Source organism: Quercus robur, chromosome 11 (assembly GCF_932294415.1).
Source record: "Quercus robur chromosome 11, dhQueRobu3.1, whole genome shotgun sequence".
In the NCBI taxonomy this organism is placed as follows: Eukaryota; Viridiplantae; Streptophyta; class Magnoliopsida; order Fagales; family Fagaceae; genus Quercus; species Quercus robur.
Genome location: NC_065544.1, coordinates 48,448,873 through 48,461,151, shown reverse-complemented (window position 1 = coordinate 48,461,151; position 12,279 = coordinate 48,448,873).

Here is a 12,279-nt window from a genome sequence, read left to right as displayed (position 1 = left end):
GTATTTTGGTTAATTTTTAGGTTTTAGGGGTATTTTGGTCATTTTTTAGGTTTCAAGGGGTATTTTGGTTATTTTTTTTAGGTATAGCAAGTATTTTGGTAATTTTTAAGTTTCAAGAGTATTTTGATCAGTTTTTAGGTTTTGAGAGTATTTCAATCATTTTCAGATTTCAAGAGTATTTTGGTCATTTTCTAAGCTTCGGGGGAATTTTGGTCATTTTTCAGGTTTTAGGGGTATTTTGGTCATTTTTTCGGTTTTGGGGGTAATGATGCACAGAAAATTAGTACGCTAAATGCTTTCAATGGGTTAGTAGTTGCTTGGAAGGCCTAAAAAGAAAGAAAAACAAGATCAAGGCTAACCGAGGTGAATCGACTAAGAACCCTTCGATACTTAAGTTAGTTTTCTTATATAGCGAGTTTTGAAGTGGTTACTTGTTTAGTAACTTCCACAACTGCTATGGAAGTTAATAGGTTCAAACTTAACTTCCACAACTGCTATAGAAGTTAGAAGATTCAACCTTATCTTCTACAACTGCCGTTAGAAGTTAAGAATTTAGTGGGAAGTTATAGCGATGAACAAGGATTTTGCTCATACTTTAAAATAGTATAACATGGCCCAAATTATAAGTTTTTGAATATAAATCCATTCCTGAAAATCTTCTAAGTGTTGAGAGGTCGTCTAGGTGCTTCCATGATGGACAACCTTCATACCCACGGACGACTTCCTGATGGTGGACGACCTTCTTATATTGGATTAACCTTTTTAGACTTGGACGACACTATGGACGAACTGGAGATAATCAAATCTTTAGTTCACTATCAGGTGGTATTTCGGTTATTTTTTAGGTCTCGGGGGTCTTTTGGTCAAATTTTTAAGTCTCGAGGGTATTTCAGACATTTATTAGGTTTTGAGGGTATTTCGGTCATTTTTAAGGTTTCAGGAGTATTTTGGTCATTTTTAGGTTTTAGAAGTATGTTGGTCATTTTTTAGGCTTTAGGGGATTTTTTGGTAATTTTTAATTTTCAGGGGTATCTCGGTCATTTTTTAAGTTTTAGAGTTATTCGGTCATTTTTAGATCTCAGGGATTTTTTAAGTTTCGAGGGTATTTCAGACATTTTTTAGTTTTGGGAGTATTTTAGTTATTTTTAAGGTTTCAGGGATATTTTGGTAATTTTTAGTGATTTTTGAGCATATTTGGACTTTTTTTTTATATATAGGGGTATTTTGGTAATCTGTATATGTTAAGAGGATTTAGAAAGCTAGTTATTACTTTTTTTCCTGTCAAAAATACCCCTAAATTAATTAACCAACAACTTAAAAATGAGGTTAAAATAGTAAATTGGCAAAAGAAAGTTAGTTATTGCTTTTTTTACTGTCAAAAATACCCCTACCTAAAATTTAAAAATGGGGTTACAATAGTATATTGACAAAAATAATAAATTCCTACTTCTACGTTGAAACGCCTTCCCGCTTTTAATAAACTCCTATTTTTACGTTAATTTAAATTTCTACTTCTACTCTATAATTCCCTACAAAATAGGATCACTCTTTTGTTAGTTTTAAAACTCCTCCAATCTACAAAACTCACCTCACGTTTGTTTTTTTTTTTTTTTTTTTTTTTTTTTTTTTTTTTTTTTGTAATTGGAAAAAGTAGAAATCTCAAATTATAATAAATGCAAATTATTAATTTTTACCCAAAAAATAGAAAAGCCTTTGAGCACGCGCTCTCACGCGCGTGCTCAGAGGCTAGTTTTGATTATTAGGTAATTGGGTGAGTTGGGGTTTACCCATAATAATTGGGTTGGTTAGGTTTGGGTTAGGAGTAATTAGTTTTTTTTTTTTTTTTTTACAAAATAGAAATTCTACTCTAGCCTAATCTAATTGTATATATGTGTGAAACTCCCTCCTGAAGACTTGAATCCCAACTATTGCCTCCCCCAATACTCCACAAGCACTTATACTTGTGGAGTGACCATCACACTAAAGGTGTGCGGTGGTGGTTAGGAGTAATTAGTTAAATGGGCAATAAATGGGTATATTAGTTTTATGTACCCAACCCAATTATGCCCACCCCAACCCACCATTTTGACACCCCTAAAGAAAATCAAATAAATTTTTTTTTCGTTAAAACTATGATATGGTAGTTTTAATGTCAATTAAAAATTTTAATACTATTTTATTATACATGCCAACTTAAGTGTGGTAACTCTGTAATCTATTAGTTAAAAGATGAGTTCAAATTAATTGTTATTGAAATGTTATTACCAAATTAACTGTGAACATTAATCTAAAATGTAAAGACCAAAATCATAGTTTCCCCTAAAAATATTTCACCGCTCATTGTCATTCACTCATTCATAGAGCCCGTTGGGATAGGCTGTTCACAAAACCTTAACGCGCGTTTTAGACAAAACATGATTTGCCAAATCGTTGGGCTCCACAAAATGAGCACATTTGCATTTTCAAAATCAATATTTTTCACGTTTACAAAACACTACAAAGCTTTGCCTTTTCAGAGATGCAAATGGGCTAACCGCTATTTTTTTCTTCAGAAAATAAAATTAGCACCAAATCGCCATCATGCTTATCCATTTAGTGTCTTTTATTTCCTAAGTGTCTAAAACCTCCTCAATTCCACAACAGCCATTTCCAAACTTGCTACTTTTGATTGTAGTTAGTACATTATAAAGTTATTGACAATAATGGGTCCATGTCCAACCGATATTACTTTAATCCAAATAACATCTTCAAACGATTGGGTGAAATTGCATCTCCCCAATAAATGTCTGCTCAAAAAGAGCAATAATATTAAAGTTAAAATACTTGATAGACATTTTGATTTAAGTTTTGAGTTTGCAGCTGGTCGCTTCTAAATCGATTTCTTAATTATTACAGTTTGTAAATTTTATTTTTAAGTATTATAACAATATCAATACACCTCTTTCATGAATATTCATTAAAAATTTAAAATCTTGTCATCAACTCACCCAAAATTGCCTTGTTGAGTAAAAATAGGAAAAAAAATTTGCAACTATTTTAGGTGGTTTATTGGTGAAAATGTGACAAGTCATGATTTTGATGGGATGGGCACATCGTTAGGATAATAGGATATAAATTATCAATTGTAAAAAGTTGTCAAAACTGATTTGAAAACAACTTTATAATGAGAGAATGAAAAGTGAATTTTACCAAAGAACAAAATGTTACTCGTCCCCTAAGCAATCCAAGTTTAAAATATGTGCACATGATTCACACACCGAGAGTGGTGGGGAGCCACGTATAAGTACTCATAACTCACAAGGCTTTTACTCACCACAGAAGTGTAGAAACAGAGCATAGGATAAAAAGATATTCCACGGCTTAGTACTTACTCCAAACACTGTGGACCGTAAATTAATAGTGTCCACAGCCACAAGCCTCTATTCAATATGGAATCCATTGGACAAAAAGTTCAAGATCAAGTTCACCGTCACCTAAAAGTCATTCGCATCTATAGACTTCCATTGCCTTGCTTGTATTTCAAATGGAAAATGTTAAAGTCACGAATTTTTTTACACAAGCTGTTGATACAGTGCTTCATTATTAGTAAATAAAAAAATAAACGATGATATTAGTTAGGGGTGGCAAATGGGTGGGTTTGGGGTGGACATAATTGAGTTGGGTATATAAAACCCATTTACCTGTTAAAACCCATTTAATTAATTGTTTCTAATCCAAATCCAACTCAACCCAATTATTATGGATAAACCCCAACACACTCAATTGCCAAAATGCCACTAAAGTGAAAATGACAAAAGTACTCTAAAATTTTCAAAAATGACCAAAATACCCCCAAATCTAAAATTACCAAAATACCCCCAAAACCTAAAAAATGACCAAAATACCCCCGAAACCTATAAAATGACCAAAATACCCCTGAAACCTAAAAATTACCAAAATACCCCCAAAAAGCCAAAAATTGACCAAAATACCCCCCGACACCCAAAAAATGACCAAACTATCCCTAAAACCAAAAAAAATTACCAAAATATCCTCGAAATCCAAAAAATGACCAACATACCCTTAAAACCAAAAAATTACCAAAATAATCACGAAACCCAAAAAATGACCAAAATATCCCAGAACCCAAAAAATGACCAAAATACCCCAGAAACCAAAAAATTACCAAAATAATCACAAAACCTACAAAATGACCAAATACCCCCAGGAATCCAAAAAATGACCAAAATATCCTTGAAACCTAAAAATTACCAAAATACCCCCAAAATATAAAAAAATGACCAAAATACCCCCAAAACCCAAAATACCCCAAAAACCCCAAAAAAGTCCAAAATACCCCCGAAACCTAAAAAATTAACCAAAATAACGTCAAAACCTAAAAATGACCAAAATACCCCTGAAACCTTAAAAATGGCCAAAATAACCCCGAAGTCTAAAAATTGACCAAAATAACCTAGAAACCAAAAAATGATCAAAATACCCTCAAAACCTAAGAAAGATTGAAATATCCTCGAAACCTAAAATTAACTGAAATACCCCCCTGAAACCTAAAAAATGACTAAAATACCCTTGAAACCTAAATATGACCAAAATAACCCGTAAACCTTAAAATGACTAAAATATCCTCGAAACATAAAAAATTACTAAAATACCCCGAAACCTATAAAACGACAAAAAAGCCCCTCAAACCTATAAGTCGATAAAAATACACCCTAAACCTAAAAAAATTACCCAAATCCCCCCTGAAACAAAAAAAAACAAAAAAAAAAAAAATGACCAAAATACTCCCTAAACATAAAAAAAAAATGACCAAAATACCCCCCAAACCTAAAAATGACTAAGATACCTTGGAAACCTAAAGAATGATTAAAATATCCCCAAAACCTAAAAAGTTATTAAAAGACCTCCAAAACCTATAAAAATTTTTAAAAAAAATGGCCCCAAAATCTAAAAGTTAACGAAACACCCCTAAAACCTAAAAAATTAGTGACATTCCCTCAAAACCTACAAAATGACAGAAATACTCTTAGAACGTTTAATTTAACGAAAATACCCTCGAAACATCCAAAATACCCCAAACTCCTATTTTGATAATTTTAGAGGCTTCGGGTGTATTTTTTTCATATTATAGGATTAGTGATATGTTGGTCATTTTAGATATTTTGAGGGGTATTTTGGTCGTTTTATAGGTTTAGGGGTATTTTGGTCGTTTTATAGGTTTAGAGGTATTTTGGTCGTTTTAGAGGTTTTGGGGTATTTTTGGTAATTTCAAAGGTTTCAGGTTATTTGTGGCCATTTTAGAGGTTTTGGGTTTATTTGGGTCATTTCAAAGGTTTAGGGGTATTTTCGTCACTTTATAGGTTTAAGGGTATTTTGGTCATTTTTTAGGTTTCATAGGTATTCTAGTAATTTTTTAGGTTTAGGAGGTATTTTGGTCATTTTATAGTTTTAGGGGGGTATTTTGGTCATTTTTAGGTTTCTAGACTATTTTAATCAATTTTTCGGCTTTGGGGTTATTTCGGCCATTTTTTAGGTTCTAGGGTTATTCTGGTTATTTTTACGCTTTGGGGTTATTTTGGCCAATTTTTTAGGTTTAAGAGGGATTTTGGTAATTTTTAGGTTTCGGGGGTATTTTGGTCATTTTTAAGTTTCGAGGGTATTTTGGTCATTTTTTGGATTTTAGGGGTATTTTGGTAATTTTTGGGTTTCAAGGGTAATTTTTTGGGTTTCGGGGGTATTTTCGTCATTTTCTGAATTTTGGGGGTATTTTGGTATTTTTAGGTTTTGGGGGGTATTTTGGTCATTTTTTGGGTTTCGGAGGTATTTTGGTCATTTTGTAGGTTTTGGGGTTATTTTGGTAATTTTTAGGTTTTGGAGGTATTTTGGTTATTTTTTAGGTTTTAGGGGTATTTTGGTCATTTTTTGGGGTTCAAGGTTATTTTGGTCATTTTTTGAGGTTCAAGGTTATTTTAGTCATTTTTTGGGTTTTTGGGGGGTATTTTGGTAATTTTTAGGTTTTTGGGGGTATTTTGGTCATTTTTTGGGTTTTGGGGGATATTTTGGTCATTTTCTGTTTCGGGGGTATATTGGTCATTTTGTAGGTTTTGGGGTTATTTTGGTAATTTTTAGGTTTTGGGGTATTTTTGGTAGGTTTTGGGGGGTATTTTGGTAATTTTTAAGTTTTGGGGGGTGTTTTGGTCATTTTTTGGGTTTCGGGGGTATTTTGATATTTTTTTTTTTTTGGTTTTGGGGGGTATTTTGTTAATTTTTAGGTTTTGGGGGTATTTTGGTCATTTTTTGGGTTTTGGGGGTATTTTAGTCATTTTGTAGGTTTTGGGGTTGTTTTGATCATTTTTTAGGTTTAATGGGTATTTTCGTCTTTTTTTAGGTTTTAGGGATATTTTGGTCATTTTTAGGTTTAGGTGTTATTTTTGTCATTTTTTAAGTTGAAGGGGTATTTTTGTAATTTTAGTGGTTTTGGTGCATTTTATAGATGGGTGATTTGTAAAAATCATAATTGGATCTAATTGGATACCCAATTAAAACCCAATAAACATTAATGTTAATTGGGTATTACCCAATTAATAATTGGGTGGGTTGGGGTTTCATTTAAGTGGGCGGGTTTGGGTGGGCAAATGGGTTTGGGTTGATTTTGCCACCCCTAATATTCGTAGACCCCAATGAAAATCCGTAAAAATTTATTATATTAATAATTTATAAAAATATTGTAAAATAATTTGCGCGGGTCTTGCTCCTAAAATTCCATGAGCCACTTCCAAACCAGTACTATATGCCAAGACAGACCAGTCTCCGTTTTAAACAAACCCAGATAGAACAATTGAGAACTAGTCTCCATCATAAAAGGCCTAAAGGCCCTAAACTATATGGACCACACGGTCCCCACGGCCCATACACACTAGACAGTGTTCAATCATACACAGTAATTTTCTCTCAAGGTATCTAAAACTTTAACTAATGTTGAGGTTTTGAGCCCATCGGACCTTGCTTTTAAGGTCCTTTAAATATGAAAGGTTTATTCAAGATTCATATAAAACTAAAGAAAATAATTACATAGTAAAAATTATGTAATAAAATTGATTAAAAAAATTAGTGTATATAACATGAATGCACATAATTTAAACCTACTTTTTATCAAAATTCAAAGATGGTAGTAGATTACAAAATTAGTTAAAACAAATAATCAAACTTGTGGGGATTATGGCCCAAAATAATAGGTTAGGCCCTGGGCCCGTCTGAGGACACCAGCCCATCCGAGGAGTCAACGTGACTCAAGCAATCCGTATTCAGACATTATTGGGGCAAAGAAAACATGTCCGAGGAGGAATTTCTCCTCGGATACTGAAAATCCGAAGTAAAGGTACATCCAAGCCACTAAAGCCCATCTTCTAAATACGTGAAAAGGAAACCCGAAATATCTCAGCAAAGTCTGCCACCACCACATTAAATGCATTACAACTACTCTCCTGGTCGCATTAATGTGGAGAAGACCCCTGAACAATGCTACATTGACTACCGCGACTCACAAGGAACTAAGAGAGGTGTCTGATAGGACAGGTGTTCAAGTGGGGGTTTAGATGATCAACAAGTGTAAAGCCCAGATGACAGGAAAAGGCCTATATAATGTGTAGAAGTCCCCATTGAAAAATAAAGAGAGGGAAAAATGAAGAAAAGGAGAGGAAGATACGGTAGCATGCAAAGGAATCCTATTGTACTAATCTGATCCATAAATCAAGTTTTAGCCCTATCATTCCAGGAGATCTTTCAAGATAATGGCATTTGCTCTTGTTCGTGTGTTCCCTTACTCCATGTAACATTCCGTTTAACTTACTTAAAACGAGTTCTTTAATCCATACTCTACAAGAATTCATTGTGTTGGGCTTTTTGGACCAAGACTTGCAACAGTAAGAGTTTGGTTACTAAATTGTGCCCCTACAATTGGCACCGTCTGTGGGGAGAACTTAAGTGTTGGTAAGTACGACAGTTAAGCATGGCAGGATTAGGTCCACACCAGGAGAATCCCCACCGAGCTGACCCTCAACTGATGGAACCTATTGGGTCTCAACGGCAAAATAATCCTCCCAACCCGGGGACAAATCCGGGCAATGGAAGGAATCAAGAGGGAAGCGTACATACTACCCAGAACAGCCAAAGTCATACCCAAATGGGTAGTCGTGTATCCCGAAGGCGAAACAACCATCAGGAAATGCAATGAGAGATAGATGACCTAAAAAGAAAGTTGCGCCATGCACAGTAAAAGCGATCTCCTTCCAGCTCAGATGCATCCTTTAACGAGGAGGAGGACGTCAGTTACAAACGGAGGTCGAGAACTCCCCCAAGTGAAACTTTTTCTTACGAGAAGGAGTTGCGCCCTGCACGGAGGTATGAGAGCCCATCTAGCAAGGGTTTAGGTAATGATGCCATGAACAAGGCATTGGATCAGATCTCCATATCACCCTTCATGCACAGGATTGAAGGGGTTAAATTACCCCGACGTTTCAATCAATCAACGTTTGCCATCTACAACGGCCGAGCAGACCCGGTGGAGCACGTGAGCCAATTTAATCAAAGAATGGCCATCTACTCCCAGAATGAGGCTCTGATGTGCAAAGTTTTCCCGTCCAGCTTGGGGCCAGTGGCGATGAGATGGTTCAACAGCTTGAAAACAAATTCCATAGATTCCTACAAGCAACTCACTTAGGCCTTTTGCTCTCGTTTTATTACGAATAGCCGAGTCCCTCGGCCCCTAAGTTCGTTGTTATCCTTATCTATGCACGAGGGAGAAACCCTAAAGGCGTATTCGGATAGATATTGGGAGATGTACAACGAGATGGACGAAAATCACGATAGTGTCGCCATCAGCACGTTCAAAAGTGGTCTCCCCACCGAGCACGGCTTAAGGAAATCTCTAACTGGTAAGCCCATCACTAGCGTTCATCAATTGATGGATAGGATTGACAAGTACAAAACATCAATTGATGGATAGGATTGACAAGTAAAAAAGGGTGGAAGAAGACCAACTGCAAGGGAAAGGAAAGGAGAAGATCATTCCCCCCCAAAGGGAATGATTACAGGTTGGATAGATACAACAATAACCAGCCGAGAAGGGATCTTTCAAGACAGGCTAGACAAACCAACATGCAAACGGCTAATGCCATATTCAGAGAGCCAATACAACAAGTTCTGGAGAAAGTCAAGAACGAACCTTTCTTCAGGTGGCCAGGTAAAATGGCTGGAGACCCCTCGAAGCGCAACCAGAACCTGTATTGTCATTATCATCAAGACGAGCATACCATTGAGGATTGCAGGAATCTATGGAATCACCTAGATCAGCTGGTCCGAGAAGGAAAGTTATGTCACCTTTTACACCCCTTTAGCGGTCATCAGGGCCAAGCAGTGCAAGAGCCTCGGAAGGACGTATCTTTGAGACCTCCCACAGGAACAATACATGTCATCCTCATCGCCCCAAGAAAAACCGGCTCCTTTCCTTCCAGGGTGCTATCCGTGGCTCGGCTCCCCGCCGAGGATGGGGAAAGGAAGTCTAAAAGATCCAAGAAGGGAAACTCGTTCATATCGGGGTTCTCGAACAAGGATAAGAGGGGAACTATCCAACCCCACGACGATGCTTTAGTGGTTATGTTGAGGATCGGAGGTTTCAACGTGAAGAGGGTACTAGTAGATCCGGGCAGTGCGGTGGAAGTAATGTATCCTGACCTGTACAAGGGGCTGAACTTAAGGCTTAATGATTTAACGGCTTATGACTCTTCCCTTATAAGTTTCGAGGGGAAGTCTGTTGTACCAAAAGGGCAAATCAGATTACCTATACAGACCAGAGCAGAGGTGGTGGAGGTAGATTTTATTGTGGTCGATGCCTACTCGCCCTACACAACAATAGTAGCCAGACCATGGCTTCATGCCCTGGAGGCCGTATCTTCTACATTTCACCAAAAGGTAAAATACCAATCCGGAGGCCAAGTGGAAGAAATTCGTGGAGATCAAGCCATAGCCAGGCAATGCATGGTGACCGCCATCTCATGCCGGTCCAATGCTGAATCCCCGGCTTCTGGGAATTTATAGCAATCAACCACCTCGGTAGCTCAAGTCAATGGACCAGCCGAGGAGATAAAATGTGAAAGTCTAGAGAGGTTTACCGTTGACAATAACCCAGAAAGATTTTTCCAAGTTGGCTCAGAGTTACCTCTTCAGGAAAAAGAAGAGCTGGTCAGGTTTCTGAGGAAGAATGTTGATATATTTGCATGGGATGCCTATGATGCCCCGGGGGTTGACCCTAGTCTCATTTGTCACTACCTAAATGTTCACCCATCTTCTATTCCAAAGAAGCAACCACCCCGGCGCCCTTCAAAAGAGCATGCCGGCGCTGTTAGGGATGAAGTGATGAAGCTAAAAAAGGCAGGAGCTATCAAAAAAGTCTTTTACCCCGAATGGCTGGCAAATACGATGGTGGTGAGAAAGAAGACGAGGAAGTGGCGGGTCTGCGTGGACTTCACAGACTTAAACAAGGCGTGCCCGAAAGACCCGTTCCCCCCGAATGAGCTTCCTAGATGCCTTCCAGGGTTATCATCAGATACCACTGGCATTAGAGGTTCAGGAGAAAACGGAGTCCATGACACCCGTCGAAAACTACCACTATAAGGTGATGCCCTTCGGATTAAAGAATGCAGGATCAACCTACCAAAGGATGATGACTAGAATGTTCGAACCCCAGCTAGGCAGGGTTATTGAGGTCTACATAGACGATATGGAAGTAAAAAGTAAAGTGGCATCCGACCACGTGAAAGACCTCGAAGTCATTTTTAGCATCTTAAGGGAACACAAGCTACGCCTCAACGCTTCCAAGTGTTCGTTTGGGGTCGAGTCCAAAAAATTCCTAGGATACATGGTAACTCACAGAGGAATAGAGGTGAGCCCGGACCAAATCAAAGCGATTAATAGCTTACAAGCTCCTTGAAACCCAAAAGAAGTGCAGAAACTCACGAGTATAATCGCAGCGTTGAATCGGTTTATCTCATGATCTGCAGACCGATGCCGACCTTTCTACCTCTCAATGAATAAGTGGAAAGGGTTTGAATGGTCGGAGGACTGTGTTCAAGCTTTCCAGCAACTCAAAGAATACCTGTCACGACCACCCATCATGTCTAGCCCTAAGGCCGACGAGGTTCTGTTTGCAAACATAGCAGTAGCCTCTCATACGATAAGGTTGGTACTGATACAGGTTGATAATGGGATACAGCGATCAGTATATTACGTAAGTAAATGGTTGCATGAGGCCGAAGTGCGCTACTTGCCATTGGAAAAAGAGATTCTTGCAGTAGTGCATGCCACGTGAAAACTTCCCCATTACTTTTCGGCACACACGGTCATTGTCCTAACCCAACTTCCCCTCCGGTCGGTGCTCCGAAGGGCTGACTATACAGGAAGAATCGCCATGTGGAGTACGCTTCTAGGGGCTTTCGACATTAAATACATGCCTAGAACCTCTGTCAAGGGTCAAGTCCTCGTGGATCTATTCGCTGAACCCTCTGCGGAAGTAGTAGCCGAGGATGAAATCATCGATGGAAAATCGATTGGCACAATCTCGGCACAAGCAGCCTCGCCATGGAAAGACTATGTGGACGGCGCGGCCAACCAGAAAGGATCTAGGATAGGGCTAGTCCTAATATCGCCTGGAAGGATTACCATTGAAAAGTCATTAAGACTTGGGTTTTCGGCTACGAACAATGAAGCCGAGTACGATGCCTTGCTCCAAGGAATGATCATGGTGCAAAAGATGGGCGGAAAGGCAATAGAAGCATTCTCGGACTCCAGACTTGTAGTGGGCCAAGTGATTGGTGAGTTGGAAGCTAGAGATGTGAGAATGCAGGAGTACCTTGGTCAAGTCAGGCGCCTGTAATCAGGCTTCGAATCTTTTAATCTAACGCATGTTTCTAGAAATGGGAACACATATGCAGATTCACTGGCCACCCTTGCCATGTCTTCGGTGCAGGATCTACCACGAATGATCATTGTTAAGGATCTATGCGAAGCAGGAACTATCGGAAGGGATACCGTTCGGATCCATTAAATCAGAAGGAATCCGAGTTGGGTGGATCCTATAGTGAACTTCCTCAAAGATGATGTATTACCCGAAGGAAAATTGGAGGCTGAGAAAATACGTAGGAATGCACCTCGGTTTTGGTTGTCCGAGGACCACAACCTTTACAAGCGCTCCTACTCTGGGCCGTATCTACTATGCATACACCC